The following is a 26,526-nucleotide window of genomic DNA, read 5'->3' as shown; positions in this document are numbered from 1 at the left end:
GAAAAGCTAAAGACAAAGTGTTTATTTATCAACATGAAGAAGTATTCTTTCTTTACTACATCAATAATTTTCCTTGGCTCTATTATATCTACTAACGGTGTGTACGCAAATCAAGGAAAAATAGGCGTAGTCTTGGAGTGGCCCCAGCTGAGAACATTGTACGATATCCAGAGTTTCCATGGCTTGACTTCTTTCTACCGTCGGTTTATCAGAAATTTCAGTACTCTAATTGTTCCCATCACCGAATATCTCAAGGGACGAGATTTCAAATGGTCTGAAGAAGCAGGGACTACTTTTCAACTAGTCAAGCAGAAGATGACTAAGGCACCATTTCTAGCAATTCTAACGCTTCCTGATTTTGACCAAGTATTCGAGGTCAACTGTGATGCATCTGACATTGGTATAAGAGGTGTTCTTAGTTAGTCTGGGCATCCAGTTGCTTTCTTCAGTGAGAAACTATCCGGATCCAAGAGGAATTATTCTACATACGACCTAGAGTGGAGTTCTATGCAATTGTTCAGTTCTTGAAGCATTGGTATTACTATCTAGTACAAAAGGTCATCCTATTTACATATCATGAAGCATTAAAGTACATCAATGGTCAACACAAGTTGAGAAAGTGGTATGCCAAGTGGGTGACTTACTTACAAGAGTTCACATTTATGCTAAGGCACCAAGATGGAAGTCTAAATCATGTTGCAGATACCTTCAGTCGTCGTCCTTCATCACTCACCACCTTGAGTACCAACATTGCAGGCTTTGAGGTTTTTCTAGATACGTACGTAGCCAACCCATCATTCGGAAGGATATTCCAGGAGGTACACGATGATCACCGACATGATTTTATTTTTGCATAGTGGCTATTTGTTTCGTGGGTTGCAATTGTGCATTCTAAATTTCTCTTTGATGCATTACATCATCAGTGAGCTTCATAAAGAGGGGCACTTCGGACGTGCTAAGACGTTGGCCCTCGTCTCTGTAGAATCGAAAGCACTAGAGGGGGAGGTAAATAGCACTCATGACTTTCACATTCGTTTAAAAAACTTCGGAGAACAATTGAGAGAAAGCACAACAGAATTAAGAAAAGGAAAACAAGACAACGCTAACACTTTGATTTATTTGGTTCGGAGCCTGTGACGACTCCTACTCCAAGATCCGCGATCGTTGATCGCTTTCGTTGGGCAATCCACTAGTAGTTCGAAAATGTTACAAGAATTATGTATAGGAATCACAATGAATTAAAGTTTAAAAACAGAATTATCCGACAACTCTTATAGATTTAAAGTTACGAGACTTCGATCGTCGGAGCAGTTTGGGCGTCGTGGAAGCATTTTCTTAGCAGCGTGCAAGAGAAGAACATTGGATTGTGTCTTTGAGCCACTGGTCGAAGCCTTCTTTTATAGCCTTGTCCGAGCGCCTGGATCCCCTTCCAAGCTCTTGGACGTGTTGACATGTCGAACTCTCGTTGAAACTTCATCCCTGAAGTTTATCCACGTCTGGGGGCCCCGACCCCCTCCAGGCGCCTGGGCCGCTGACGTGCGTCGGCCAGTCATCATGCTCCAACTGAGCGAGTCGATAAAATTTGGTCGTCCGTGTGCTTGGAGCATCCCCGGGCGCTTGGCTCGCCAGGGAGCCTGGCCAAGCACCTTGTCGGGTCACCCCTTCGCTAAGGCATCCTGGGCGCCCGGACCACCATTTTCCAGACTTCACTTTCTGCAAAACAAGGTTAGTTCAGGTAATAATATATGAAGAAAGATAAGTTTTGACAGTTTTCGGACTGTCCAGTACTGACTTTGAGTTTTGCTAAAACTCTAGGTTGGACCGACGCCTGTTCCCTCTTCGGGGAATACGTCCCCACCTACTCCTTCATGAGAAATTACCTTTTGCCAAATCAGTCCTCCAGACCGTCTGAACTTTTACTCAGCGTTCGAGACTTCAGGACTTCATGATGAACCTCCGCTCCACGACCCGTCTATTCTTCCACCTGATGTTCAGGACTCCTAGGATTTTCACCTAGAGTCCTCGACTCTAGGATTTCATCACAATCCTCGACCCACCAAGACTTTGCCCAGTCCCCAAACCAGAACTTTGTTGCCTAACTACAACTAGGACATTCCACCTGCCAAGTCTCAATTAGGACTTTCCTTTGCATAAAATCATTTAGGACTTTTCTACAAACTCAGTCACACTTGTTAGACAACAAGAAACCTTAATTTTGAATCATTTGTTATAATCAAAACTTAGGTTTGATAGTTTGGGTCTCCCTGCACTAATAATCTCCCCCTTTTTAATTATGGCAATATAGTTCAAAGTTAAGTAAAAATATTCGAAATAGTAAGGTAAGTAGAACAAGTAAAATTTTTAAGTAACATAAATAAATTTTTAAGTAATATTTTTTCAAGGCAAAAATCAAATGTTACTCACTCCTTTGAAATGTTACTTTTTCAACATAAATCTGTTTACTTTACTTTTAACACCTTTGTCCCCATTTGACATATATAAAAAACTATTAAATAAAGAGAAAAGTCGAAAAAAAACTATAAATTTGAAAAGGTAACTTTTAAAATTTTTTCCTTTAAGCTCCCCCGAAAGTAGCACTTAACTTTTCTTATCAAAAAATGTGTTTAGCTTAAAAAATCTTAGCTAAATACTTAGCTTTGAAAAGAATTTTTTTTAAAAATACTTTAGCTAAACACTTAACTTTATAAAGTGTTTGAAGAAAAAACTTAGCTTTGAAAAGGATTTCTTTGAAAAAATACTTAGCTAAATACATAGCTTTTAAAAAGAATTTCTTTGAATTAAAAAATACTTAGCTTTAAAAAAAATTTAAAAAAAAAACTTAGCTAAATACTTAGCTTTTGGAATGATTTCTTTGAAAAATACTTAGCTTTGAAAAGATTTTTCTTATTAAAAAAACTTAGTTAAAAACATAGCTTTAAAAAAGAATTTCTTTTAAAATTTTGAAGAAGTAATGATTTTGAAAAAGCTTAACTTATAAATCTTTTGACATATCACCTTAAAATAAAACTTAATTTTTAAATTTTAAAAAAATTATCTCCCTATTTCTCTCTCTTAAAAAGTTTAAGTAATTTGTGGGAGATAGTGAACTTAAATAATTCAATTAATGCCTTGATTAATACTATGACCCTAGAGTCCAGGTATAAAAAACTTAAGTTTAAAAGTATAGAAGTAATTATCTATTTTTTTTTTTATTTTCCATCTCACACATTTTATGTTATCAAATATGATCCTGTCCGAAAGCTGAATTAACGGACGCTAGGCATGTGGCGCTCTCCAAGCGGCTGACGTAGATCTGCTGACTATCCGCCCGGACCTCCGGTGAACCTGCACAGAAGTGGGGCCGGGAAGGGGTTCCCGGCGACGACCCTCCGACGCTCAAGTCAGGCAAAGCTCAACAAGAAAGTGGCTCCAAGAATCATAGAATGCGTACCTCCGGCGAAGAGTGAGGGCCTTTATATAGGGCTGTGGAGAAGCGAGTGCACACACATCGAGGTGTACACGTGTCCTTCCTCATACCGTAGTGTGGGCTTGTTAGAGGAGCTTACCTGACACCATACTGCTACAGTTTGGGCACGTCTCTGATGGGGCAGCGGATCCTTCTGTCGTAGGATTCTGAGTATGGCCTGCACGTAGAACATGCTCGCTGTCAGAAAAAGATGTCCCTTGTCCTTTTCCCCTTACTCCCGACCGGGCGTCCGGTCGGCCAGCCTCCGCCTTACGTCCGGCCGGACATATATAGCGGTCTACTTGGGAGATTCTTGGTAATGTGTTTTGTGGAGACTGTCAGCAGTATGCTTCCTTATGTCTTCGACCGAGCTTGTCATCCGCTCGGCCTTACCATCCTGTTCAACGAGCGTCGGGGCTCAACTTCCTGCCAGGGCGCCTTTTGCTATCAGTTAGACACCGGTCGGCCGGCCGGGCGGTTGACCCACCCTTCTCCGGTCGGCCACCTGCCCTTTGATTTCCACGTGGCGTTGACTCCCAGAACGGGGGTCCCCTGTTCTTACCGCCGGAGCACTTGCCTCCCCTTCAAGTCTAGTCGAAGGAGGCGATTAGTCCGACTGACTGGACTGCGAGTCTAGCCGGGCGGCGCCTTCGTGCCATTATCCTCCACTCGGCCTACCGCAGGGATGGCCTTTAAGGTTAGTCAACAACAACATTCCTTGAACCTCCTCGCACTCTGCGCCAATCTTCGACATTAAGGTTGAGCATGCGCTCATTAAATGCTTCGAATGACTGAATGCCACGTGGTGCACTGTCGTCATCATACAACGACGGTGGCGTGGTGCTTTGATGGGATCGAAGCGGTTCGAAATGGACGGTGTGATGCACGCTTTGATTCCCGTGACCTGGATCTAACGGTGGAGGCCGCCCGGCCTCCACCCTATAAAATCTTCGTTTTCTCCTCTATCGCCTCACTCCTTCTTTCGTGTGCTCCTGATTATCCCTTGCGTTCTAGAGCTCCGGCGATCGTGTTCTCCTGCTTCCGTAAATCCCCGGTGTTCTTCCTTCGATCCTCCTTGTTCTCGTAAGGTTCTCCTCTCTTCTTTCTTGTTCCCGGTGCTTTCTTTACATTTCTTTCCCTAGTTTTCGCTCCCAGGGTACTCTTTTCGCTTGCTGTCGTCTTTCTCCTGCCTTTTTGCCTTTTCGATTTCTTCCGCTCGGACCATGGCTAGTTCTTCTCATCTTGAAGACCAATCCCTCGGCCCATGGTACACTACCATGCAGTCACGATTCGACCAGCGTGACTTTGATATTCTGACCGATAATTTTGAAATCCCCGATGATTTTGAACTTCTTTTAGCCGGTCCTTCCGCTCGGCCACACAGGCCGCCACGCGGAGCTTTCTATGTCTTCCGTGACCAATTTACTGCCGGTCTGCGTTTCCCTATACATCCCTTCATTATAGATGTTTGTAACTTTTTTGGTGTTCCGCTCGGTAGTCTAGTACCCAACACCTTTCACCTTCTTTGTGGTGTTGTCATTTTGTTCAAAATCCACAACATCCCCCTCCGACCGGAGGTCTTTTATTATTTCTATTACCCCAAGTAGTCCGAGCCGGGCACCTTCATGTTCCAAGCTCGGCCCGGCCTAGTCTTCTTTAATAAACTGTCTTCTTCACAAAATATTGGAAGGAGTATTTTTTCTATATTCGTATGCCCGATCAGGCCAATTTCCGGACCAAGTGGCAGGTCGACCTACCCCCCACTCCTGAGCTGAAGAAGTTCAAGACCCGACCGGACTACCTCCATGCTGCAACTATGCTAGCCGGTCTGCGACTTGACATCAATAAGCTTCTTCACGAAGGAGTGATGTACATCTTCGGCCTGAGTCCCATACGGACTCCCCTTCCGAGCAGCTTCGGTAAGAATTTAACTTGGGTATATGCTTTGATTGCTAACTGATTTCTCTTCTTTCCTTTGCAGCGGACATCGTCATGGAGTCGGTAATGGCTGGCATTTTGAAGAAAAAGGCGGCAGCGCTCGAAGCCGCGGCAGCAAAGGAGATGGAGGCGCTCGGCATCCAGCCGATCGGCTCGCATGAAGGAGAGAGCGGGACTCATGAAGAGTCGGCCGCTCAGGCCTCTCAGTAGAATGTGGCAAGCGGAGCCACCCCCAGCGGAGGACCAACTGTCCAAGAAGAAGGTTCCGCTCGGGAAGAGGGACAACCCGGCTTAAAGAGGCGCCGAGTGGAGACTCCACTCCAATCGGCTACGTCTGCCGTTCAACCGTCCGCCCGAGCTACTACACGTGCTCGCGGCAAGGCTCCAGAGGTCGAAGCTATTTCGTCTGACCGGACGCCCTCTGAATGGGATGAGCCGGTAGCCCCTATTGAGGCTATTCCGGTCAACACCCTTCCGCCCGCTCATCAACCAGTCCAACGTTTAACCATCCGATCTCAGTTTTCGGCGTCGGCCTCTGATCCTCTTCCGACCGCCGGTCGGACGACCCCCGGTCATGGCCGCACTGTACGAGTCACTCTTCATCTCCCGAATGAAGAGCTGCTGCCAGAGGCCGACCGCCCAACCGCGCCCGAGCACACCATCACCTTGAAGGGGCCCCTAGCTGAGATGTGGGCCGACGCTCGGGCGCGCGTTGCGCTGATCCCCCTCCAAAATTTGGCCAATAGCCACATGCAGGAGGCCACGGGGGTAAGTTCGTTGTCTTCGAAGTTTGATATGCATTATCTCCGCTCGGCCACTAACAACTTCTAATTTTCTCTCGCCAGAGATGGGTGGAGGAGATAGCTGTCTCCAACCGCCTGGCGATGGTGGACGAGGAATTAAGACAACTGAAGGCGGCTAGCGGTCCGTCCGGCTCTCAAGGCCCTTCGTATGCCGAGCTGCAAAAGGAGCTGAAGAAAGCTCAAGATTTGTTGGCGGTCGAGCAGAAGAAGTTGGCCGATCAGGCCCACGCCTTGGCCGAGTCCGAGCGACAGGTCAAATCGCTCGACACAAAAATAACCCTGGCCACTACTCGTAAAAACACGGCCATCTCCGATCTGGAGAAAAAGAATGTGGAGGCTCGGGACCTAGAGCAGAAAGTAAAGGGGCTGATGGACCAGCTCGATGGCGAGAAAGCAGGCCGCTCGGCTAACGCACTGAAGCATATAGAAGAGCTGAAAACTCTGCAGGAGTCCCTCGACGCGTCTCAATTGGTCTTCAAAGAGTACCAAGAGGCCGAGCCGAGCCGGGTCACCGCCCTGAGACAGAATTACATCCGCTCGCCCGAATTTTCAGAGAAGGTTTGCGAGCAGATGTACACTGCCTTTGACCTCGTCATGACCGCTACCACTGCATATTTTAAGTCCAAGGGGCAACTTCCCGAGTCCTTCGCCATCCCGGCTGCAGATCAAGTGGCGCTCCTGAACAACATTCCCAAGGACCTTTACGATTATATTGAGTAGACGTTTTTATATGTAATTAGGCCGCTCGGGCAAAAATGATCCTTTTTTGTACTTAAGCCGCTCGGCTTAAAGTTTTATTTTTAATGCAATGCTTTCCTTTCGCGTACTTTGCCCCTTTGGCTAGCTAATATATGTGTTGTCCGCCCATCTATTATCACACCTCTAGCATCCGAAAGGGATTTTTACGAAGTATTTGGCGTGACCCTTCCGCTCGGCTATATAGGTAATATTCCGCTTTGATAGCAGATATCGCTCGCTATATGCCGATGAAGTACTTTTGGGTTCTAAGCCGAGCGGAACATAGAGACGGTCAAACGATATTGACGGCGAGTTTCTTGGACACTTGCAGTCCTTTTTATTGGCCTCATCCGCTCGGAGGGTTTATAGACGCTGGCTCGTCTCTCGATATTTAACGTCGGAGCTCGACGGCCTTCCGCTCGGCGGGTTTATAGACGCCGGCTCGTCTCTCGATTTTTAACGTCGGAGCTCGACGGTCTTCCGCTCGGCGGGTTTATAGACGCCGGCTCGTCTCTCGATTTTTAACGTCGGAGCTCGACGGTCTTCCGCTCGGCGGGTTTATAGATGCCTCGCCTCGATTTTAACGTGAGCTCGGACGGTCTCCCGCCGCGGGTTTATAGACGCTCGTCTCTCGATTTTTAACGTCGGAGTCGGACGGTCTTCCGCTCAGCGGGTTTATAGACGCCTCTCTCGATTTTTACCGTCGGAGCTCGACGGTCTTCCGCTCGGCGGGTTTATAGACGCTGGCTCGTCTCTCGATTTTTAACGTCGGAGCTCGACGGTCTTCCGCTCGGCGGGTTTATAGACGCCGGCTTGTCTCTCAATTTTTAACGTCGGTGCTCGACGGTTTTCCGCTCGGAGGGTTTATAGACGCCGGCTCGTCTCTCGATTTTTAATGTCGAAGCTCGACGGTCTTCCACTCGGCGGGTTTATAGACGCCGACTCGTCTCTCGATTTTTAACGTCGGAGCTCGACGGTCTTCTGCTCGGAGGGTTTATAGACGCCGGTTCGTCTCTAGATTTTTAACGTCGGAGCTCGACGGTCTTCCGCTCGGAGGGTTTATAGACGCCGACTCGTCTCTCGATTTTTAACGTCGGAGCTCGACGGTCTTCCGCTCAACGGGTTTATAGACGCCGGCTCGTCTCTCGATTTTTAACGTCGGAGCTCGACGGTCTTCCGCTCGGAGGGTTTATAGATGCTGGCTCGTCTCTCGATTTTTAACGTCGGAGCTCGACGGTCTTCCGCTCGGAGGGTTTATAGACGCCGGCTCGTCTCTCGATTTTTAACGTCGGAGCTTGACGGCCTTTAAGGCTAATTTGAAAACCACCATTCGGCGAAGTTATTTGTCATCCTTTTTATCATTTTTGCTGCTTGCATTACAAGTACATAGGCGATCAAAACGTATGCAAAATTACATCGGCGCACCTCTTACCCAGCTCGGTACGGCTGGAGATGATTCGCGCTCCACGGTCGATCCAGCTGCCGCCCGCCTTCATATTCCAGATAATAAGCGCCCGAGTGGAGCTTTTCGATGATTTTGAAGGGGCCTACCCAGGGAGCTTCTAGTTTGCCGACCTCGTCGACCGGCTTTACTTTCTTCCAGACAAGGTCGCCAACTTGGAATGCTCTAGGGATCACGCGCCGGTTGTAATTCTGCTTCATTCTTTGCCGGTACGCCATCAGCCGGACGGATGCCTTGGCTCGCTCCTTGTTGACCAAATCCAACTCCATGTTCCTCCGCTCGGCGTTGCCATCATCATAATTCTGGATCCGGACGGACTCGATGCCGACTTCGACAGGAATCACCGCTTCGTCGCCGTACACCAGATGGAAAGACGTGACGTCCGTTCCTTCCTTTGGGGTCGTGCGGATGGCTCATAAGACGCCAGGCACTTCATCCACCCAGCTTCCTCCCAAATGGTCGAGCCGAGCGCGCAGAATACGAAGAATTTCCCGATTGGCTACTTCGGCTTGACCATTGCTTTGAGGATACGCCACGGACGTGAAGTGTTGCTCGATGCCATAGCTTCTGCACCAATCTTCGAGCAACTTTCCTGTGAATTGCCGACCGTTGTCTAAAACAAGTCGACGGGGGATGCCGAACCGGCAGATGATATGTCGCCAGATAAATTTCTTAACCATCTGCTCGGTGATCTTGGCTAGCGGCTCGGCCTCCACCCACTTGGAAAAATAATCAACCGCCACCAATAAAAATTTCCGCTGTCCGGTCGCCATAGGAAACGGACCCACAATATCCATTCCCCATTGGTCGAACGGACAAGACACAGTAGCTGCCTTCATTTCTTCCGCCGGGCGGTGAGAGAAATTATGATACCTTTGGCAAGAAAGGCACGTCGCGACGGTTCGAGCGGCGTCTGCTTGTAAAGTTGGCCAGAAGTATCCGACCAGCAGGATTTTCTTAGCCAGCGATCGTCCACCCGGATGCCCTCCGCAGGATCCCTGATGCACTTCTTGGAGGATGTATGCCGCGTCTTCCGAGCTCACGCATTTCAACAGTGGGCGAGAGAAAGCCTTCTTGTATAGTTGGTCTCCATGAGCGTGAACCGACCGGCTCTCCTCCTTAGTAGCTGGGCCTCATCCCGATCGGACGGTGTAGCACCCGAGCGGAGAAATGCCATTATGGGTGTCCGCCAGTCGCTCGGGAACGAGAGGCCCTCCATCCGGTCGACGTGCGCCACCAAAGATACTTGTTCAACTGGCTGCTGGATGGCGACCGGCGTTATTGAGCTTGCGAGTTTGGCTAACTCATCGGCCGCTTGGTTCTCCGCTCAGGGTATCTTCTGGATAATAACCTCTCTGAAGTCGGCCTTGAGTTTCTTGAAGGCTTGAGCGTAAAGCTTGAGCCGAGCGTTGTTGATTTCAAAAGAACCTGAGAGTTGTTGAGCGGCCAATTGGGAGTCTGAATGTAGCGTCACCCGTCCGACCCCTACATGTCGGGCAGCCTGTAAGCCTACTATAAGAGCCTCATACTCCGCTTCGTTATTTGTAGCTCGATAATCCAGCCGGATGGACAAGTGCATCTTTTCTTCTTGAGGAGAGAGTAATAATACGTCAATCCCGCTTCCGAGCCGAGTGGACGATCCATCCACGAATATTTTCCACATGGCTTCGGGTTCTGGCCTTTGTACTTCGGTGATGAAATCTGCCAAGGACTGTGCCTTTATCGCCGAACGGGGCTGGTATTGAATATCAAATTCCCTCAACTCCGTTGTCCATTTAATGAGCCGCCCGGACGCTTCTGGATTCAACAACACTCTTCCCAATGGGCTGTTCGTCCGGACGATGATAGTATGAGCCAAGAAATAGGGACGGAGGCGCCGAGCGGTGAGGACCAAAGCGAAAGCCAGTTTCTCGAGCCTAGTGTAGCGAGATTCAGCATCTTTTAAAATATGGCTCAGAAAATATACAGGCTCTTCTCCGCTCGCCCTTACTAGTGCCAAGCCGACGGTTTGCTCGGTTGAAGATAAGTAGATACAAAGTGGCTCACCCGCAGCTGGCTTGGCTAGTACCGGAAGAGAATTCAAATATGTCTTCAGATCTTCGAACGCCCGATTGCATTCTTCGTCCCAGTGAAACTTGGTGGCTTTGCGTAAGATTTTGAAAAAAGGCAGGCTCCGATCGGCAGTCTTGGAGATGAATCTGGACAGGGCAGTTATCCGACCGGTCAAGCGCTGCACTTCCCTCAAATTTCTTGGAGGCGGCATATCTTGTAAGGCTTTCACTTTGCTGGGATTTGCTTCGATGCCCCGCTCGGTCACTATGTAGCCCAAGAAACGCCCTCCTTTTGCTCGGAATAGGCACTTCTAAGGGTTTAAATTAACGCCATATTTCCGCAATGTTCGGAAAGTTTCCTCCATATCTTTAAAGAGGTCGGCCGCTCGGACGGACTTGATAAGAATGTCATCCACATATACTTCCAGATTTCGCCCGATCTGCTCCTTGAACACTTTGTTCATCAAGCGTTGATAAGTGACTCCCTCATTCTTCAGTCCGAACGACATTACATTATAGCAGTAGGTGCCGTCGGCTGTAACGAAGCTGACTTTTTCTTGATCTTCCCTGGTGAGCGGCACTTGATGATATCCTTGATAAGCGTCGAGCATGCATATCAACTCGCAGCCGGCCGTAGAGTCCACCAGTTGATCGATCCGGGGCAGGGGATAAAAATCCTTTGGGCACGCCATGTTAAGGTCCCGGAAATCGATGCACACTCTCCACTTGTTGCCCGGCTTGGAGACTAGCACCACGTTTGCCAACCAGCTCGGGAACTGGACCTCGCGTATATGGCCGGCCTCCAGGAGTTTCCCCACCTCCGCTCGGATTATGGCATTCTGTTCGGCGTTGAAATCCCTCTTTCTCTGCTTCACTGGCCGAGTATCCGGTCGGACATGGAGCTTATGCTGCGCTATACTTGGTGAAATTCCGGGCAACTCATGCGTCGACCAGACGAAGACATCATGGTTTTTCTGGAGGCATTGAATCACTTCCTCCTTCCGGCTCGCCTCCAGATCGGACGCGATGAATGTCGTGGCCTCCGATCGGGTCGGGTGAATTTGCACTTCCTCTTTTTCTTCATAAATCAAAGAGGGTGGCTTTTCAGTGATAGCGTTCACCTCGATCCGGGGCGTCTTCCGAGCCCATTGGCTTCTGCTCGGACCATCTCGACGTAACATCGCCGAGCTGCTAGTTGATCTCCTCGTACTTCTCCCACTTTGTCCTCGACGGGGAACTTGATCTTCTGGTGGAAGGTGGAGACGACCGCTCGGAATTCACTGAGAGCTGGTTGCCCCAATATGACGTTGTATGCCGACGGAGAGTCCACCACGACGAAGTTTGTAGTCCGCGTCCTTCTGAGCGGCTCCTCTCCCAGCGAAATAGTCAATCGGATTTGTTCGACCGGCTGAACTTCGTTGCCCGTAAACCCGTAAAGGGGGGTCGTCATGGGCAGCAGCTCGGCTCGATCAATTTGCAGTTGATCGAATGCCTTTTTGAATATGATATTGACCGAGCTTCCTGTGTCAATAAAAATGCGGTGAATAGTGTAATTGGCTATTACTGCTTTGATGAGAAGAGCGTCGTCGTGAGGAACTTCAACCCCTTCCAAGTCCCTGGGTCCGAAACTAATTTTGGGTCAGCTCGCCCGTTCCTGGCTGCAGCCGACCGCATGGATCTGGAGCTGCCGGATGCTGGCCTTCTTTGCTCGATTGGAATCTCCTCCGGTCGGACCACCAGCTATGATGTTGATTTCGCCTCGGGAAGAGTTGTTTCTATTCTCTTCTTCCCGAGCGGACGGTCTAAGCCGCTCCCTAGACATCCGAGGATTGTCTTCACGTCTTGGAGTATGCTGCCGCTCGGGAGTTTGTCTTTGTCGGCGATCAGATATAGTCCGATCAGCTCCGTGAGTTCTCTGTCGCCTATCGGACGATGGCGATCGGCGGCCGCCACTCCGGGGAACGGGATGGGCGATCAAGGGAAGACTCTGACAATCTCTGGTGTTGTGCGTGTCCGTCCGATGGAATGAGCAAAACATAGGAGTCCATTTCTTCTTTTGCTTGGGTCGTTCGGCTGCTACTTCTTGGACATGAGATCTTGGATGATGAGAACGAATTGCCTCGGCCCGCGGTCCTCTGGGCGGCTGATGAGCAATGTGAGGCTTCCGCTCGGCAGAAGGAGCCCTCTCAGTTGGGATTTCCTTTCTTCGTGCCGCTTGGGCTTCCTCCACGTTGATGTATTCGTTGGCCCGGTGCAGCATATGGTCGTAGTCTCGGGGTGGTTTCCGAATGAGCGATCGGAAGAAATCCCCATCCACGAGGCCTTGTGTGAAGGCATTCATCATGGTCTCCGAGGTGGCTGTTGGAATGTCCATGGCTACCTGGTTGAAGCGTTGGATATAAGCCCTGAGCGACTCCCTGGGCTCTTGTTTGATGGCGAATAGGCTGGCACTCGTCTTCTGGTAGCGCCGACTGCTGGCGAAGTGGTGGAGGAAGGTCGTACGGAAGTCTTTGAAGCTTGTGATAGATCCGTCCGGCAACCTCCGAAACCACCGTTCAGCCGATCCAGAGAGGGTGGTGAGAAAAACCCGACACTTCACCACATCTGTGTATTGATGCAGGGTTGTCGTGTTATCAAACTTACCCAAATGATCATCTGGGTCGGTGGTTCCATTGTATTCACCGATCGTCGGAGGCACATAGTGCTTGGACAGAGGGTCTCGTAGAATAGCCTCTGAAAATTGGCAGTTGATCCGCTCGGGCGATGTGTCCGCTCGGGGGGCTTTCCCTTTTTTGTTATCTCGTCTTGGCATTTCATCCGAAGAAGATCCCCGATCTCGATTAGTTGCTGCGGCTTCAGGAGTGCGGAATAGGGCCCGATGGAATGCAACGATGGCCTAAGGTGCTTCCGCTCAGCCGCCTGATGCCGATGTTGCTTGCTGCTCTGCCCGCTCAGCTTGTGACTTTTGTCTCTGTTCCATAAGCTTGGCGGCTCTTGTCTTGATCAAAGCGTCGAGTTCCTCCATGGAGAGCATCACCGAGTGCTGTCGTCCAGCTTCGTCCATTGCTTCCGATCGGATGCAGGAGCGTTCCCACAGACGACGCCAAATTGATCTTGTCCGAAAGCTGAATCAACGGACGCTAGGCACGTTGCGCTCTCTAAGCGGCTGACGTAGATCTGCTGACTATCCGCCCGGACCTCCGGTGAACCTACACAGAAGTCGGGCCGGGAAGGGGTTCCCGGCGACAACCCTCCGACGCTCAAGTCAGGCAAAACTCAACAAGAAAGTGGCTCCAAGAATCGTAGAATGCGTACCTCCGGCGAAGAGTGAGGGCCTTTATATAGGGCTGTGGAGAAGCGAGTGCACACACATCGAGGTGTACACGTGTCCTTCCCCATACCGTAGTGTGGGCTTGTTAGAGGAGCTTACCTGACACCATACTGCTACAGTTTGGGCACGTCTCTGATGGGACAGCGGATCCTTCTGTCGTAGGATTCTGAGTATGGCCTGCACGTAGAACATGCCCGTTGTCAGAAAAAGATGTCCCTTGTCCTTTTCCCCTTACTCCCAACCGGGCGTCCGGCCGGCCAGCCTCCGCCTTACGTCCGGCCGGACACATATAGCGGTCTACTTGGGAGATTCTTGGTAATGTGCTTTGTGGAGACTATCAGCAGTATGCTTCCTTATGTCTTCGGCCGAGCTTGCCATCCGCTCGGCCTTACCATCCTATTCAACGAGCGCCGGGGCCCAACTTCCTGCCAGGGCGCCTTTTGCTATCAATTAGACACCGGTCGGCCGGCCGAGTGGTCGACCCACCCTTCTCCGGTCGGCCACCTGCCCTTTGACTTCCACGTGGTGTTGACTCCCAGAACGGGGGTCCCTTGTTCTTACCGCCGGATCAAAACATATTCAGCTTATGAGTTTGTGTAAGATGGAATAAAGTTAATTTTTAAGTTGATTTTAAATTTGAGAATGTTATTTCTAACTTTGAGAAATATTTAAATTTGAATTTAAGATTGAATATTTAAATTTTAAATTTTGAACAAATATTTATATTTGAATTTCAAAAATATTTAAGTTTGAATACTTAAATTTTAAAATTTCAAACTTTTAATTAGGATTTAAAAATTAATTAAGATTTGAAAATTAATTAAGATTTTGAAGTTTGAAATTTGAAAATTAATTATGAATTATAAATTAATTAACATTTGAAAATAATTAAGATTTTAAAATTAAAATTTAAAAATTAATTATGATTTTAAAATTAATTAACATTTGAAAATAATTAAGATTTTAAAATTAAAATTTGAAATTAATTATGATTTAAAAATTAATTTAGATTTGGTTTAGTTTGATTAAGTTTGAATTATATTTGCTTTGATTTAATGATTAAGTTAGGATTAAGCTTTAATTAACTAATTTTTAAGCCTAAATTCATCTCACTCTTTTTCTAAATTATCAATCAGGGAACCTTATCTGTTATGTGAGATGATTAATTTTATCTTCAATTCAGATTAAAGAGTGAGATGGAACAACAATCACTTCTAGACAAAGTCTTTTAAAAAAATTTAATATTTAATTTTCTTTCGGAGAATCCTTAGTCCAACTAAACAAGTGTCGATCAAGCTTAAGTCCTTATCTATCCTAATCTAAGCATGTATAAGGAAAAAATAGTCAATCAAACATCAATCATGTTTATCTAATTATAAAGATGATCTTTCTATTGACTCCCCAAGATCATAGCCTTGATAAGGTTTTTCAAGGTAGTTGATTTGATCCTTGGGATCCAAGATTGATCAAGTCCAACTTGATTAGTCAGGTTAGACTTGGGGATCCATACATAGACTAGGTTCTTAGTTGATCGATTCATTAAAGACAAGTAAGATTTAAATCGATGTCTAACCTTGTACCCAATTCTGGTTCGGTTGTATATGATCTTTTATTTACCAAGAATCAAATTAAGGTTCTTGGAACCCAAGGTGAACCGTTCGTCCTTAAGTCCTTTAACTTGAGTTTTCAAATTGGAATTTTCTTCCTCAAGCTGTTGGACTTGGGTTGAATTTCCACTTTGGACTGGCTCAATCAAAGTACTTGGGTTAGTCTCCTCCTTAAGGATTGTTACCTCCTTTTGGAGTGACCTGACCCGGATATTGGATTTGGCCAAATTCCTTAATAAATATGAAATTAAAATTTGCAAATCATCTACTTAAGTACCAACAATCAAGGAACTTACAGTATTGTTTGGCCCTTTAGAAACGGATACGGATCCGTGACTTCTTTCGGACTCGGTTTCTAATTCAGCTTCGGTTTTGAACTCGGACTCGATTTCAGCAACGTAAGCTTGTACCGGTAAAGCAAGAAAGCTTGCTTGTTCATGTTCTTGGTTGGAGTCTTCCGAGGATTCGGACCATGTTGCTTTTAGGGCTTCCTTGTCCTTTGCTTCTTTAGCAATTTTAAACTCGGCTGACTAGTTCGGAGGTGATCTCGCTATCTTCTAATTCCAATTCGAATTCGGGTTCAGCTTGGAATTTGAGCTTTGATTTCTTAGTCTTGCTTGTACTTGTAACCAAAGCAATATCTTTCTCGGCCAGGCATGCATTAGTCTATTCGTGTAACTCAAAATCAGAAAATAATTCATCTAATCTAATAATTGAAAGATCCATAGAAATCTTGTAAGCATCTACCATGGATGCTCATAAGATACTCCTAGGAAAGGCTTGTAATGTATACCTTAAATTTCTAATTGAGTGGAGTCTGTTGAGCAGATCCTGGATCCGGGCGTGTAGTTGACTTGTTGATTCTCTATTCTGCATTTTGATGTTATACCTTAGCGTCGGAGGTTCCTTCGTGAAGTTTGATCAACTTTTGCTAGAGATCCTTTGCGTTGATGAATGGTCTAACTCGATTTAGCTCATCTTTGGTTAGTCCGCATTGTAAGGCTTAAGTCGCCTTGGCATCAACCTCGATCTTCTTCATCAAGTGTGTCCCAGTTTTCGCATGACACAAGTGCTTCGGTGCTGTCGACTGGTAGGGAGAAGCCCGTTTGAATGATGATCCACATTTCTACCTCGATCTTCAAATAGTACTCTATTCGACCTTTCCAGTAATTGAAGTCCTAGCAAGAGAAAAGAGGTGCGGTACTATAGCCTTCTTAGTGGGCCCCATTAATAGAAAACCTCGCACACAAGAAAAATGAGAAAACTTGTTCCAAGACTTTGTCTTGGATTAGTAGTGTGGTATAAAAGAGAAAAGGCAAAAACAATGGTTTGAATGGTGTTGCACCAATTTCAAGAAAAAATTCGACGAATCGATAAATTTGTTAGGAGAGGTTATTAGACCAATCCTGACCTATGGCAAAAATTTGAAAATGTAAAAAAGGTGTACCGAAATAGAATGCTCAAATGGTAGTTGTACTGATTCAGAGTGGCCTCGCTCTGATATCAATTTTAGAATCGAAAGCACTAGAGGGGGGTGAATAACGCTCATGGCTTTCATGTTCATTTAAAAAACTTCGGAGAACAATCGAGAGAAAGCACAGTGGAATTAAGAAAAGGAAAACAAGACAATGCTAATACTTTGATTTACTTGGTTCGGAGTATGTGACGACTCCTACTTCAAGGCCCGCGATCGCCGATTGCTTTCGTTGGACAATCTACTAGTAGTTCGAAAATGTTACAAGAATTATGTATAAGAACTACACTGAATTAAAGGCTAAAAACAGAATTATACCGACAACTCTTAAAAATTTGAAGTCACTACAAGAATTTTTGGATTTAACCACACCTAATAAATAACAGTTTTTCAAGAAATTGTTATCTTTTTTCCAGTTAACAACAGTTTTATTGAAAACTGTTGTTATTCACCATAATGTTTTTTAAATAACAACAGTTTTTCAAAACACTGTTGTCTAATGTGTGTCAAAGACAACAGTTTTAAAAAACTATTGTCTTTTAGTGTTGCTTATGTGATAATATACAACAGTTTTTTTAACTTCATGAAAAAAAACCTAAACCCCACTTCTCTGTGACTCTTCAAACAAACAAAAACCTATCTCCGATTCCTCCTTCACGACTCCTCCGCGAAAGACACTCCTCGTCGCTCTCGCTGCTTTGCCTTTAAAGTGTTAGCGCATCGACTTTTCAACGCTTCCTTGGGAGGTAGAATTTTCTGAAAATTTTTAGAAATTTTTTAGAATATAAACGGAATCGGTATGACACATTTAATAGGATAAATCGATTAAGCTTAGAGAAAGCCTATTTCGAGTACCAATAAAGAGGGAGTTTATTTATTTAATAACCTACATATATAAATCTAAATAATCTCATTTTTTTCCCCATTCCTACTCTTCTCCTGCCGATCTCACCGTCACCGCGATCTCCTCTTCATTGTTGACCTCCGACGCAGCCGCCGCTCCCCTCACATTCCCGAAGCCACAGCCATCGCCAGCCGTCGAGGGTGCTGCCGGTTACTCCCAATCACCGTCGCCCTTTCCCCTCTCCCGTGCCCTCGTTTCCTATTGCAGTCGCACCGCCGCCATCGTAGATCACGCTGGCACCACTCGACTACCACCGCCTCCTCACGCTAGGGCATCGCCATCTGTTCACGGTGTCGAGCCCAGCCTGGCAGTGTCGCCGCATTCCTCTCCAAGCCAACGCCGAGTTCCTCTCCCGATCTTGCCGACGTCGAGCTCCTCTCTTTGGATCCAGCTGCTGTCCGTGGGAGAGCAAGCTTCACCTCTCCTTAGCTGATCGATCCATACAAATCTAGGTCAGTCCACTAGTATCAAACACCAGTACAAATCTAGGTCTCCACCTTGTTTCTATTATGTTTCACACATTAGCAATGGAGGTGTTTGTGTCCAACTTGAGAGTAGCTATTATAGTGTCAGGTGTTTGATTTGTGTTGGTAGTGGTAGATGATGCATCCGAGTGTTAGTCTTTATGCTTCCTATGCTAGAACTGATAACTTCCATTAAAATCAAATGATTTCTCCCTTTTGCAGTAACATCCATTTAGTTTTCCCTTCTGACTTATTAATATCTTTCTAGTTCCTTTGCTTTTTGAATTTTGGTGTATATGCAAGATCCAATGATTTTAAATCACATTTTCATATTTGACTTAATGTGTAGTGTCCATCTCCATTCAGTCCCTTAGTAGATCAAGAATGTCATGCTATAGAATGTACCTCCACTACAACAAAAACCCTCATAGACATCAGTGGAACAACAACGATTTTAAGCAAAAACTGATGTCTTTGAGTATTTTACACCGGTTTTTCCAAAAATCGGTGTCTATGAGCCCAGATTTTCGCTCATAGACATCGATTTTTTTAGCCGATGTCTATGAGCGCCTTTTTTCCATTAATAGACATCGATTTTAACCACGATTTTTAAAACCGGTGTCTATGAACCAAAATTTTGGCGAACTTTCGTAGCACCCTTTCTTTTGGGCTTCTCCTCACCCACAATAAATCGAAACCCTAATCCTCTGCATCCTCCTTTTAGGAGATACCATTTGAAAGATGAGCAATGGATCTCTTGACGGCGATGTGGACGGCGGCCGTCGTCGGCGCTATCGCGGTCTACTGGTTCGTGTGGGTGATGGGCTCGGCGGAAGTGAAAGGCAAGCGGGCAGTGAACCTTAAGATGAGATTGATCATGCAGGATAAGGTGCAGGACAAGTACAAGCAGTACTTGTCCTTCTTTCTCCGCTCCAAGGAGGGCATTGCCGCCGTGCCCGACGACGATAACGTCCCAGCCTTTGTCGACACCTTCTACAACCTCGTCACAAACATCTACGAGTGGGGATGGGGGCAGTCCTTCCACTTCTCGCACTCACTTCCCCGCCGCTCCCACCGGGAAGCCACACGCATCCACGAGGAGCTCACCGCTGATCTGAGAGATGGGGATCTCCTCTCTCAGATCCCCATCCGAGGTCGCTCGCTCCTCCTTCCCTTCACTATGACCGGCAAAAGGATGGCTGCCCCATTTCTCTTGCTGCTAATCGCGTCCTGCTAATCTCTCTTGCTGCTAATCGCGCTCCGGGGTGAATCGCAACGCAAAGGGCGGCTTAGACTCTTTGTCCCTCCATCTCTGTCCTTTCTCCATCTCCCATTGCGTCGCCCGGAGCTAGATCGAGATGGCGGTGAAGCTCTCGAAAGTGGAGAAGAAGGTCCGCTACGACAAGAAGTTGTGCTCGCTTCTGGACGAGTACGGGAAGGTCCTAATCGCCGCCGCCAACAATGTTGGGTCCAACCAGCTCCAAAGCATCCGCAGGGGCTTCCCGGCGACTCCGTCATCCTCATGGGCAAGAACACCCTCATCCGCCGCTGCATCCGCTTCGACACCGAGAAGACCGGCAACATGGACTTCCTCAACCTCCTCCCCCTTCTCGTCGTACGCACTCTTCGCCATTTCCCATTTCCTCATCTTTAGTTCCTCCAACAAATCGATCATTTAGCTATTTAGTAATTATCCTTGACTGATTCAGGGGAATGTGGGATTGATATTCACAAAGGGTGATCTTAAGGAAGTTAGCGAGGAGGTTGCCAAGTACAAGGTGTTGAATATAATAAATGTGATTTTTTTATGTTGGTTATCACGATTATCATAGTTTTCTGTCGAGTGATCAATATTTTTGGTATTTTCCATTTGAAAGTTCATAGACAACTTTTTTGCTAGATTGTATAAACCTTTTCCACTCCGTAATATCTTTAGTTCAGTACCCCATGCGTACATTTGAATTCCTTCACCAAAGGGGCCAGATATGAAACACTGAATCTATGCTGCTTGATCATCTATCTATTATTGTGTTTTTAATGCTATTTTATGTTGGATATTACAATGATCAGAGTTTTGGGTCAAGTGATCAATATTTGTTGGTTGAGGTTTTCCATTTTGCAAGTTCTTAGATAACTTGTTTGCTATATTGTATAAACCTTTTCCACTTTGTATTACTTCCTGCACCAAAGAGACCAGATATGAAACACTGAAACTAAATCAGCGATTAAAGGTGATTAATCATCTCTAGTTTAAGCCATTTTGTTCTCCAAAGAAAGTATCTTTCTTCTAGTGCTCTGTCAAGCAAATGAAACATTTAATAAGAGTGTTGATGTAGGCATTGATAATGAGAAGGCAGTCAAGCTTTATGAAGTTCCACTCGTGAAATTCTTGGAGCAGAAATAGCTTTGTCATTTGGGTGGTAAGTTCCTTAACTCGAAAATAGCTTATTCTGAATCGGACATGCTAAGATCAATGATATGACTACCGTGTCTTTATACTGTTTAATTGCTTTTATACTACATGCATTATTGATTATGGCAGAGTCAAGTATAGTAAAGATATCCTAAGTTACTTGGAGGATCTGTGGTTGAACGATGAATGCCAATATAATGGTTCTATGCTGGATGTCTTTCTTGTTACTGATCAATGATCCCTCTCTTCCTGAGCTTTGTCTTAACTAATGCTAATGCCTGTTTACACTTACGTGTGGTTGAACATTTGCAGGCTGCATCTTGTTTTTTCTTCTCCAAGGCATCTAATGATTTCTGGAGTATGCATTATTATTATGGAAATCTTATATCTAATGGATTTTTCCCTTTTGGGTTTTGTGATTTGTTCTTCAATTTTGGGATTCGATATGCTTCCTCTTCTCTCTTGTTATAATATATTCCATTTTGACATTGCATGTAGTGTCATGAGTTGCTGCTTCTATAGTGATTAGAAACTGGACAAGGTCTTGATGATCCATGGTCCAATAGGTTGGTGGGTTATATACAAGGCTATCCTTGTATTGTTTACAGTATTCATATGGATTTTCTCTTTTGTGCTTTAAGTTGGTTGGCAGAGAATGCAGACTTGTTTCGGGCTGTATTTATAACGATCTGACTTGTGCAATGTGAATCATATATGTTCAAAGATATACATGATCAAGAACAATGAATCAAGCTACTTAGCAATGTCGTGATTGTGTTCCAGCACCATAGTCATAGGCACAATATAACATTTATATTTTCCAAGGTACTTAGGCAATGAATTTAGCTGTGTATTTTGATAAATATTTTTCTTTGTTAAATTATTTAGCACCCAGAGCAACATAGTTGTTTCTTATATCATTTGTGTATAGTCATCATGAAAAATGAAAATATGATATTTGTTCAGGATCAAGAATAGTACAATTTAATTTAACACATTTCATGTCTGATATTTGATGGTATTTGGACATACAAAGGAAAGAGGGCAACCAACTTATAGCCATATCTTTGAGGGTCATGAATTACTAATGATGTGTTTATCCTCGTGCTTGCATATCCTTTACTCAACATTCACATGTTCCATTGTACCTAGACCATTCTGGGATATTTCACTAGGATGTCCTGATTAATATGGTTGGTGTGTATAGTTTTGCTTTGATCTGGTTACACTCCTTGAGAAACTTAAGAGGATGTGTTCTTTCTCTTCTTATAACCAGCACTTGATGTCAACTGGTGGTAACAAGCACCTTACACTTCTTATTTGGCAGCAAAAGGTGAAACCGTCACCTTGGCAACCCCAACAGGGTGACCCTTCACTATTTGGAAAAGAGGTAAATCATGGCACATGCAAGGAGGGGTTGAGGTAATCAGTGGGGCATTTCACTCCCATTAGGAATTGACCTCAAGCCTGTTGGCAACAATACCCTTGCATGAACCAATTGCGTCAACCCGTGGGGGCACCTTACTCTTCTTCTTTACAGCAAAAAGGAGAAACCCTCGCCCCCAGGGCCCCCACCGACCGGACCCACGGTCATTGTGAGGGAGGTAAATCGTAGCATCCGAGCTAACATGGGGCGAACCGGGTGGGATACAGGGATAGGAGATTTATTCCCCCGTTGCCACTGAGTTTCGACCCGGTGGCCTCATTACAGCAACTTCTGCCCCATGCCATCTCAGATGACCCACGGGGTCACCTTACTCTTCTTCTTGATGAGAGAGTAAGTTGCAAGGACTGGAACAAGATTAAAGAAAACATTATGAATGTAACAATGATTTAATTGATTTGAATTTACTAGTGATATAACCTTTTACGTAGCTCAATGAAAGATCAGCTAAGCTGACCCCAATAATTAGGACAAATAAGGCTTGATGATGATGATAACATTGAAGGTTACTTATCATTCTGGTGTCATGTTGGCATGCTCAGTACACATAGTTGACATGTATGAAGTTAAATAGCCAATCCGGCTCTGTCTCTCTTGTTTCTTTAATCATGATCATGTTAAATTATGATTAGGTATTTTTGAAGCAACTTCACTTGGGAGATTTAGAAGAGGTCCTCAAGATTCTCAGCCAGGATCAGAGGGAGAACTTCAAGAAAATATTCAGATGTCTCCACTTCCAAGCTGATGATGTATGTTAATCCTTATTTAATCTGTTATGGGCATTCATTTTTTTTTTTTAAAAAAAACATCTATATAGTTAACTCATTCATGTTTTGCCTTGTAAATGATAAGTCTATTTGTTGCAGGATATTTAACATCCTTTATCGTATATCACATATTAATGACAAGACAAGCAATTTCTCAATTTCTGGGTAAAAAATTGCTATTGCTATCCTTAAATAGCAATGTTAAAAACAAATTGGAAAAATGAGTGCTCCTCCACCATTAATGATTTTTCTTGTGTGGTGGAATTTTTTTCAGTAGGAGGATGTAGACACACTTGTGCTTGGGCCTTACACTTTCTCAATGTAATATGCCCAACTGAATAGCTAATCTGTCTTGTTTGCTAGTTAAGTGAGAAGTTCTTTTCCTGATTTCTTTCTTCCCGTTTGGAGAAATATCATAATAGTTCTAGGATGAATTGATATTATGTCTAAGAATACAAGGTACTATTTGATGTGCCCTTGGACACCAATTTGGATAGCTATTGGGATAATCGTTGAAAAACCACAATGATGAATGTTGTGTGTTTTGGTCAAAATGGATGTCTCAAAGAAATAAGGTAAATCAGAATGATTTGTCTTAAACATTCAAATTAATGGCATCATCTATTATGGTCTTGCTGTGATGTATATGGTTGCCTAACGTTGAAAAACCATTTCCCTGTTTCATTAATATGGCGTTATGGTTAAGAAGTATTTCTTTTCAGTTTAATCTTGTACATTACATCTTAACTGCATTATTCCCTGAAACTCCTGTTTTTACTTACTAGAGGATTGAATGGACCCAAAAGGAAGCTCTAACTTGTTGTTTTGGGTGCTGAACTAAGGAGGCAGCTGCCTTCTTGCCGCATTCCTTGCTGCTGTGGTTGGTAGCAGAAATCACAGAAAATAGGGGGCTTAGTGCAGGATATTCAGGATACCAAGATGGCATCAGAGGTAGTACAATAAATAGTATATCTCTTCATCAGAGGTAGCTTTGTTCTTCTATGCTTCCTTCACTGGATTTGTTGTGTAGTCATATTTCTTTGTTCAACCATTATCATGCCTAGTAAGTTGTTGTATGATGTTGTCGGTTCTTATCAATATGTACACTTGAATTAGAAGGAGCAAATTATCTATGTTATATTCTAAGCAGCATATACTAAGTGTCATATATGAAAGTTTTAGATTCTATGTTATATTCGTTATCTTCCACAGCAGCCTTTAAAAACTCAGTATTCTATTTTATTTGATACATGTACACATTTGTTTTAGTTATTTGACATATGGTGGATTTATGTGTTTTTACAGTTTACAAATCTCAAGTACTCCAGAGTTGAAATTGATGAAGTGCGGTTCGAGTGGGCTGAATGCATGCTAGATTACATTTGAAGTGCGGTTCTACCTTGATGTGTTAAAAGAATGTTCTACCTTGATTTTGATATCTATTAGCTAGCTTTTGATGTAAAAAGAATGTTTGGGTATTTTATGGATATTGTTGTAAGAAGATTATTTATATAATTTGTGAATATTTGTGTATTTTATGAATATTATTGAATGAAGAATATTTGTATAATTTGTGAATATTTGTGTATTTTTTTTTTGTTATTGTCGATTTTCATTGTTTCGGAAATCAAATTTGTGTTGTTAAAAAATATACATATTACATCGGTTTTCCACCGCTTCAAAACCGGTGTTATTAACTAATATTACACCGGTTATTTACTGCTGCCAAAACTGGTGTTATTAACATACAATATTACATCGGTTTTACACCGTTGATGAAACGGTGTCGTTAAGTGATACTACACCGGTTAATAACCGATTCGAAGATCGGTGTCGTTAAGTGATACTACACCGATTTTAACCCGATGTCTAAAATGGCAGACTTTTAACATCGGCTTCATAGACATCGGTCGAAAATGAAATAGACACCGGTGGAAAACCGATGTCTATGAAGGTTTTTGTTGTAGTGCTCTTTTTTATTGGAGAAGATGATTCTGTTTCCATTTTGATATCAGGTTCATAAGCAGGGTGTTGCACTTGGAAGATCTGTTGACTTGACGAAGTTTGATGGTTATGACCAATTGATCGAGGAGTTAGATCAGCTATTTGAATTCAAAGGAGAATTGATGGCTCCAAATAAAAATTGGATGATTGTATTTACTGATAATGAGGATGATATGATGCTTGTTGGAGATGACCCTTGGCAGTAATCATGCTTCTACATTCCTAATGTTCTTCTCTTATGTATATATATCTTCCATTTTCTATGTATAAAGTGGATATGTTGACAACTGGTGTTGTATAATTTTCTACAGGGAATTTTGTGCTATGGTCCGTAAGATTTTTATATACACAAAAGAGGAGGTCCAGAAGATGGATTCAAGTACCTTGAACCCAAAAAATGAAGATTGTCCTGATATGAAAGAGAATGTCAAGGAAACAAAAGGCAGTCAATCTGCATCATCATCTAATTCAAAAAACTCATAGGCTTATCCTGCAATGTAAGTAGGAATCTCTTTTTGTTTAATATAAATTGTCATGATAATCATTTTATCCCATCATTTCCTAGGTTATTGAGATGTTTTATTTGAAAACTATGATAGGTTAGGTCCTTCTCCATTAATTCGACATTTGAAAGATAACTCCAACAGTTAATCCCCGAGTACTTCATACTCATATTACAGCTAGTCAAGTATTTATGCAACATGTTATCTGTCAATGAAAATTAAACTGCATCCTTTTCAAGAAAGACTGACAACTAGAAAAATAGTTCAATATCGCTACTAGTGTTTCATGTTTGGAAATTGATTTAAGTGAGAAGTTTGCAGGCTGACGACATCTTTGCCATGTGCAATTCAATCTTTGTAGGATCTTGAAGCACAAACAAAGTGATTGTTTGTGCTTTATCTAAGTGATTGTTTGAACAGTTTTATAGCATGTATCTTGACAATTAATATAATTTTGAAGATCACTATCAAGGAAGAATGTTCAAAGGAAAGTAAAGGCTAAGGAGAAGAAACCATATACTCCATTCCCTCCTCAGCCACCAAGCAAGGTGAAGTTATTGTTGCAATCTGTGAACATTAAATCTCATATTAGACCTTCACACTTATAGATCATTAGTCTTTTTATTTTCCTTTACTAGTTTGAGAAAAAAGAATTTACTTTTTGTTGTATTGCAATATCTGCAGTGCTGCCTCTTCATCGACATCTAAGTAGAAAATCTCATTCATTTCATCCATTCATTTTCTTCCTCATTTTCTTAATTAAAAATGTTTATAGTCTACCTTTGATGTAATCACCCACGCATATTCTATGCTTGCAGTTAATGTATTTGTTCTTTGGTCTTATTTCTAAAGTCCATTTCTTCCTCTTAGGAATATCATGTGTTGACAAGTAATGGCCCTATTAATATTTCAGTTTCTGTACATGGTGATCTAGAAAAGCTTACACTTCTTACTTCTCCAAATCTAGAATTAAATCGTAAGTTAGATTAAATTACAGTTACTTTATCATTTCTTAGTTTTTTTTTCTTAACTTACATTTGCAATATTTGCATCTCGATTCATTCGATGATGTTCACTTTGTATTCAACATGAAGCTAAAAGGTGTTTTGTACATATTAAAGACTCTTTGATGGTTTTTTTTAGTTTCAATCTACTGC

General features: G+C 44.0%; 1 long non-coding RNA gene and 1 pseudogene across 4 annotated transcripts; both read left to right on the top strand.

The window, feature by feature from the left end:
* The first annotated feature begins 19,596 nt into the window (after nucleotides 1-19,596).
* LOC121982763 lies at nucleotides 19,597-22,970 on the top strand (annotated as a pseudogene).
* A 1,873-nt stretch (nucleotides 22,971-24,843) lies between these two features.
* Nucleotides 24,844-25,847, top strand: LOC121982581. Of its 4 annotated transcripts, none has more exons than XR_006112140.1 (3): nucleotides 24,844-25,068; nucleotides 25,178-25,363; nucleotides 25,830-25,847. It is a non-coding gene; the product is annotated as an uncharacterized LOC121982581 (long non-coding RNA). The 4 variants fall into 4 exon arrangements; XR_006112138.1 differs by lacking the exon at nucleotides 25,830-25,847 and adding an exon at nucleotides 25,691-25,706; XR_006112139.1 differs by lacking the exon at nucleotides 25,830-25,847 and adding an exon at nucleotides 25,432-25,448 and having other exon boundaries at nucleotides 24,845-25,068.
* Nucleotides 25,848-26,526: the final 679 nt, after the last annotated feature.

Source organism: Zingiber officinale, chromosome 5A (genome assembly GCF_018446385.1).
Source record: "Zingiber officinale cultivar Zhangliang chromosome 5A, Zo_v1.1, whole genome shotgun sequence".
Taxonomy (NCBI): domain Eukaryota; kingdom Viridiplantae; phylum Streptophyta; class Magnoliopsida; order Zingiberales; family Zingiberaceae; genus Zingiber; species Zingiber officinale.
The sequence above is the reverse complement of the archived record's forward strand: the minus strand, read 5'-3'. Positions and strand labels throughout refer to the sequence as shown.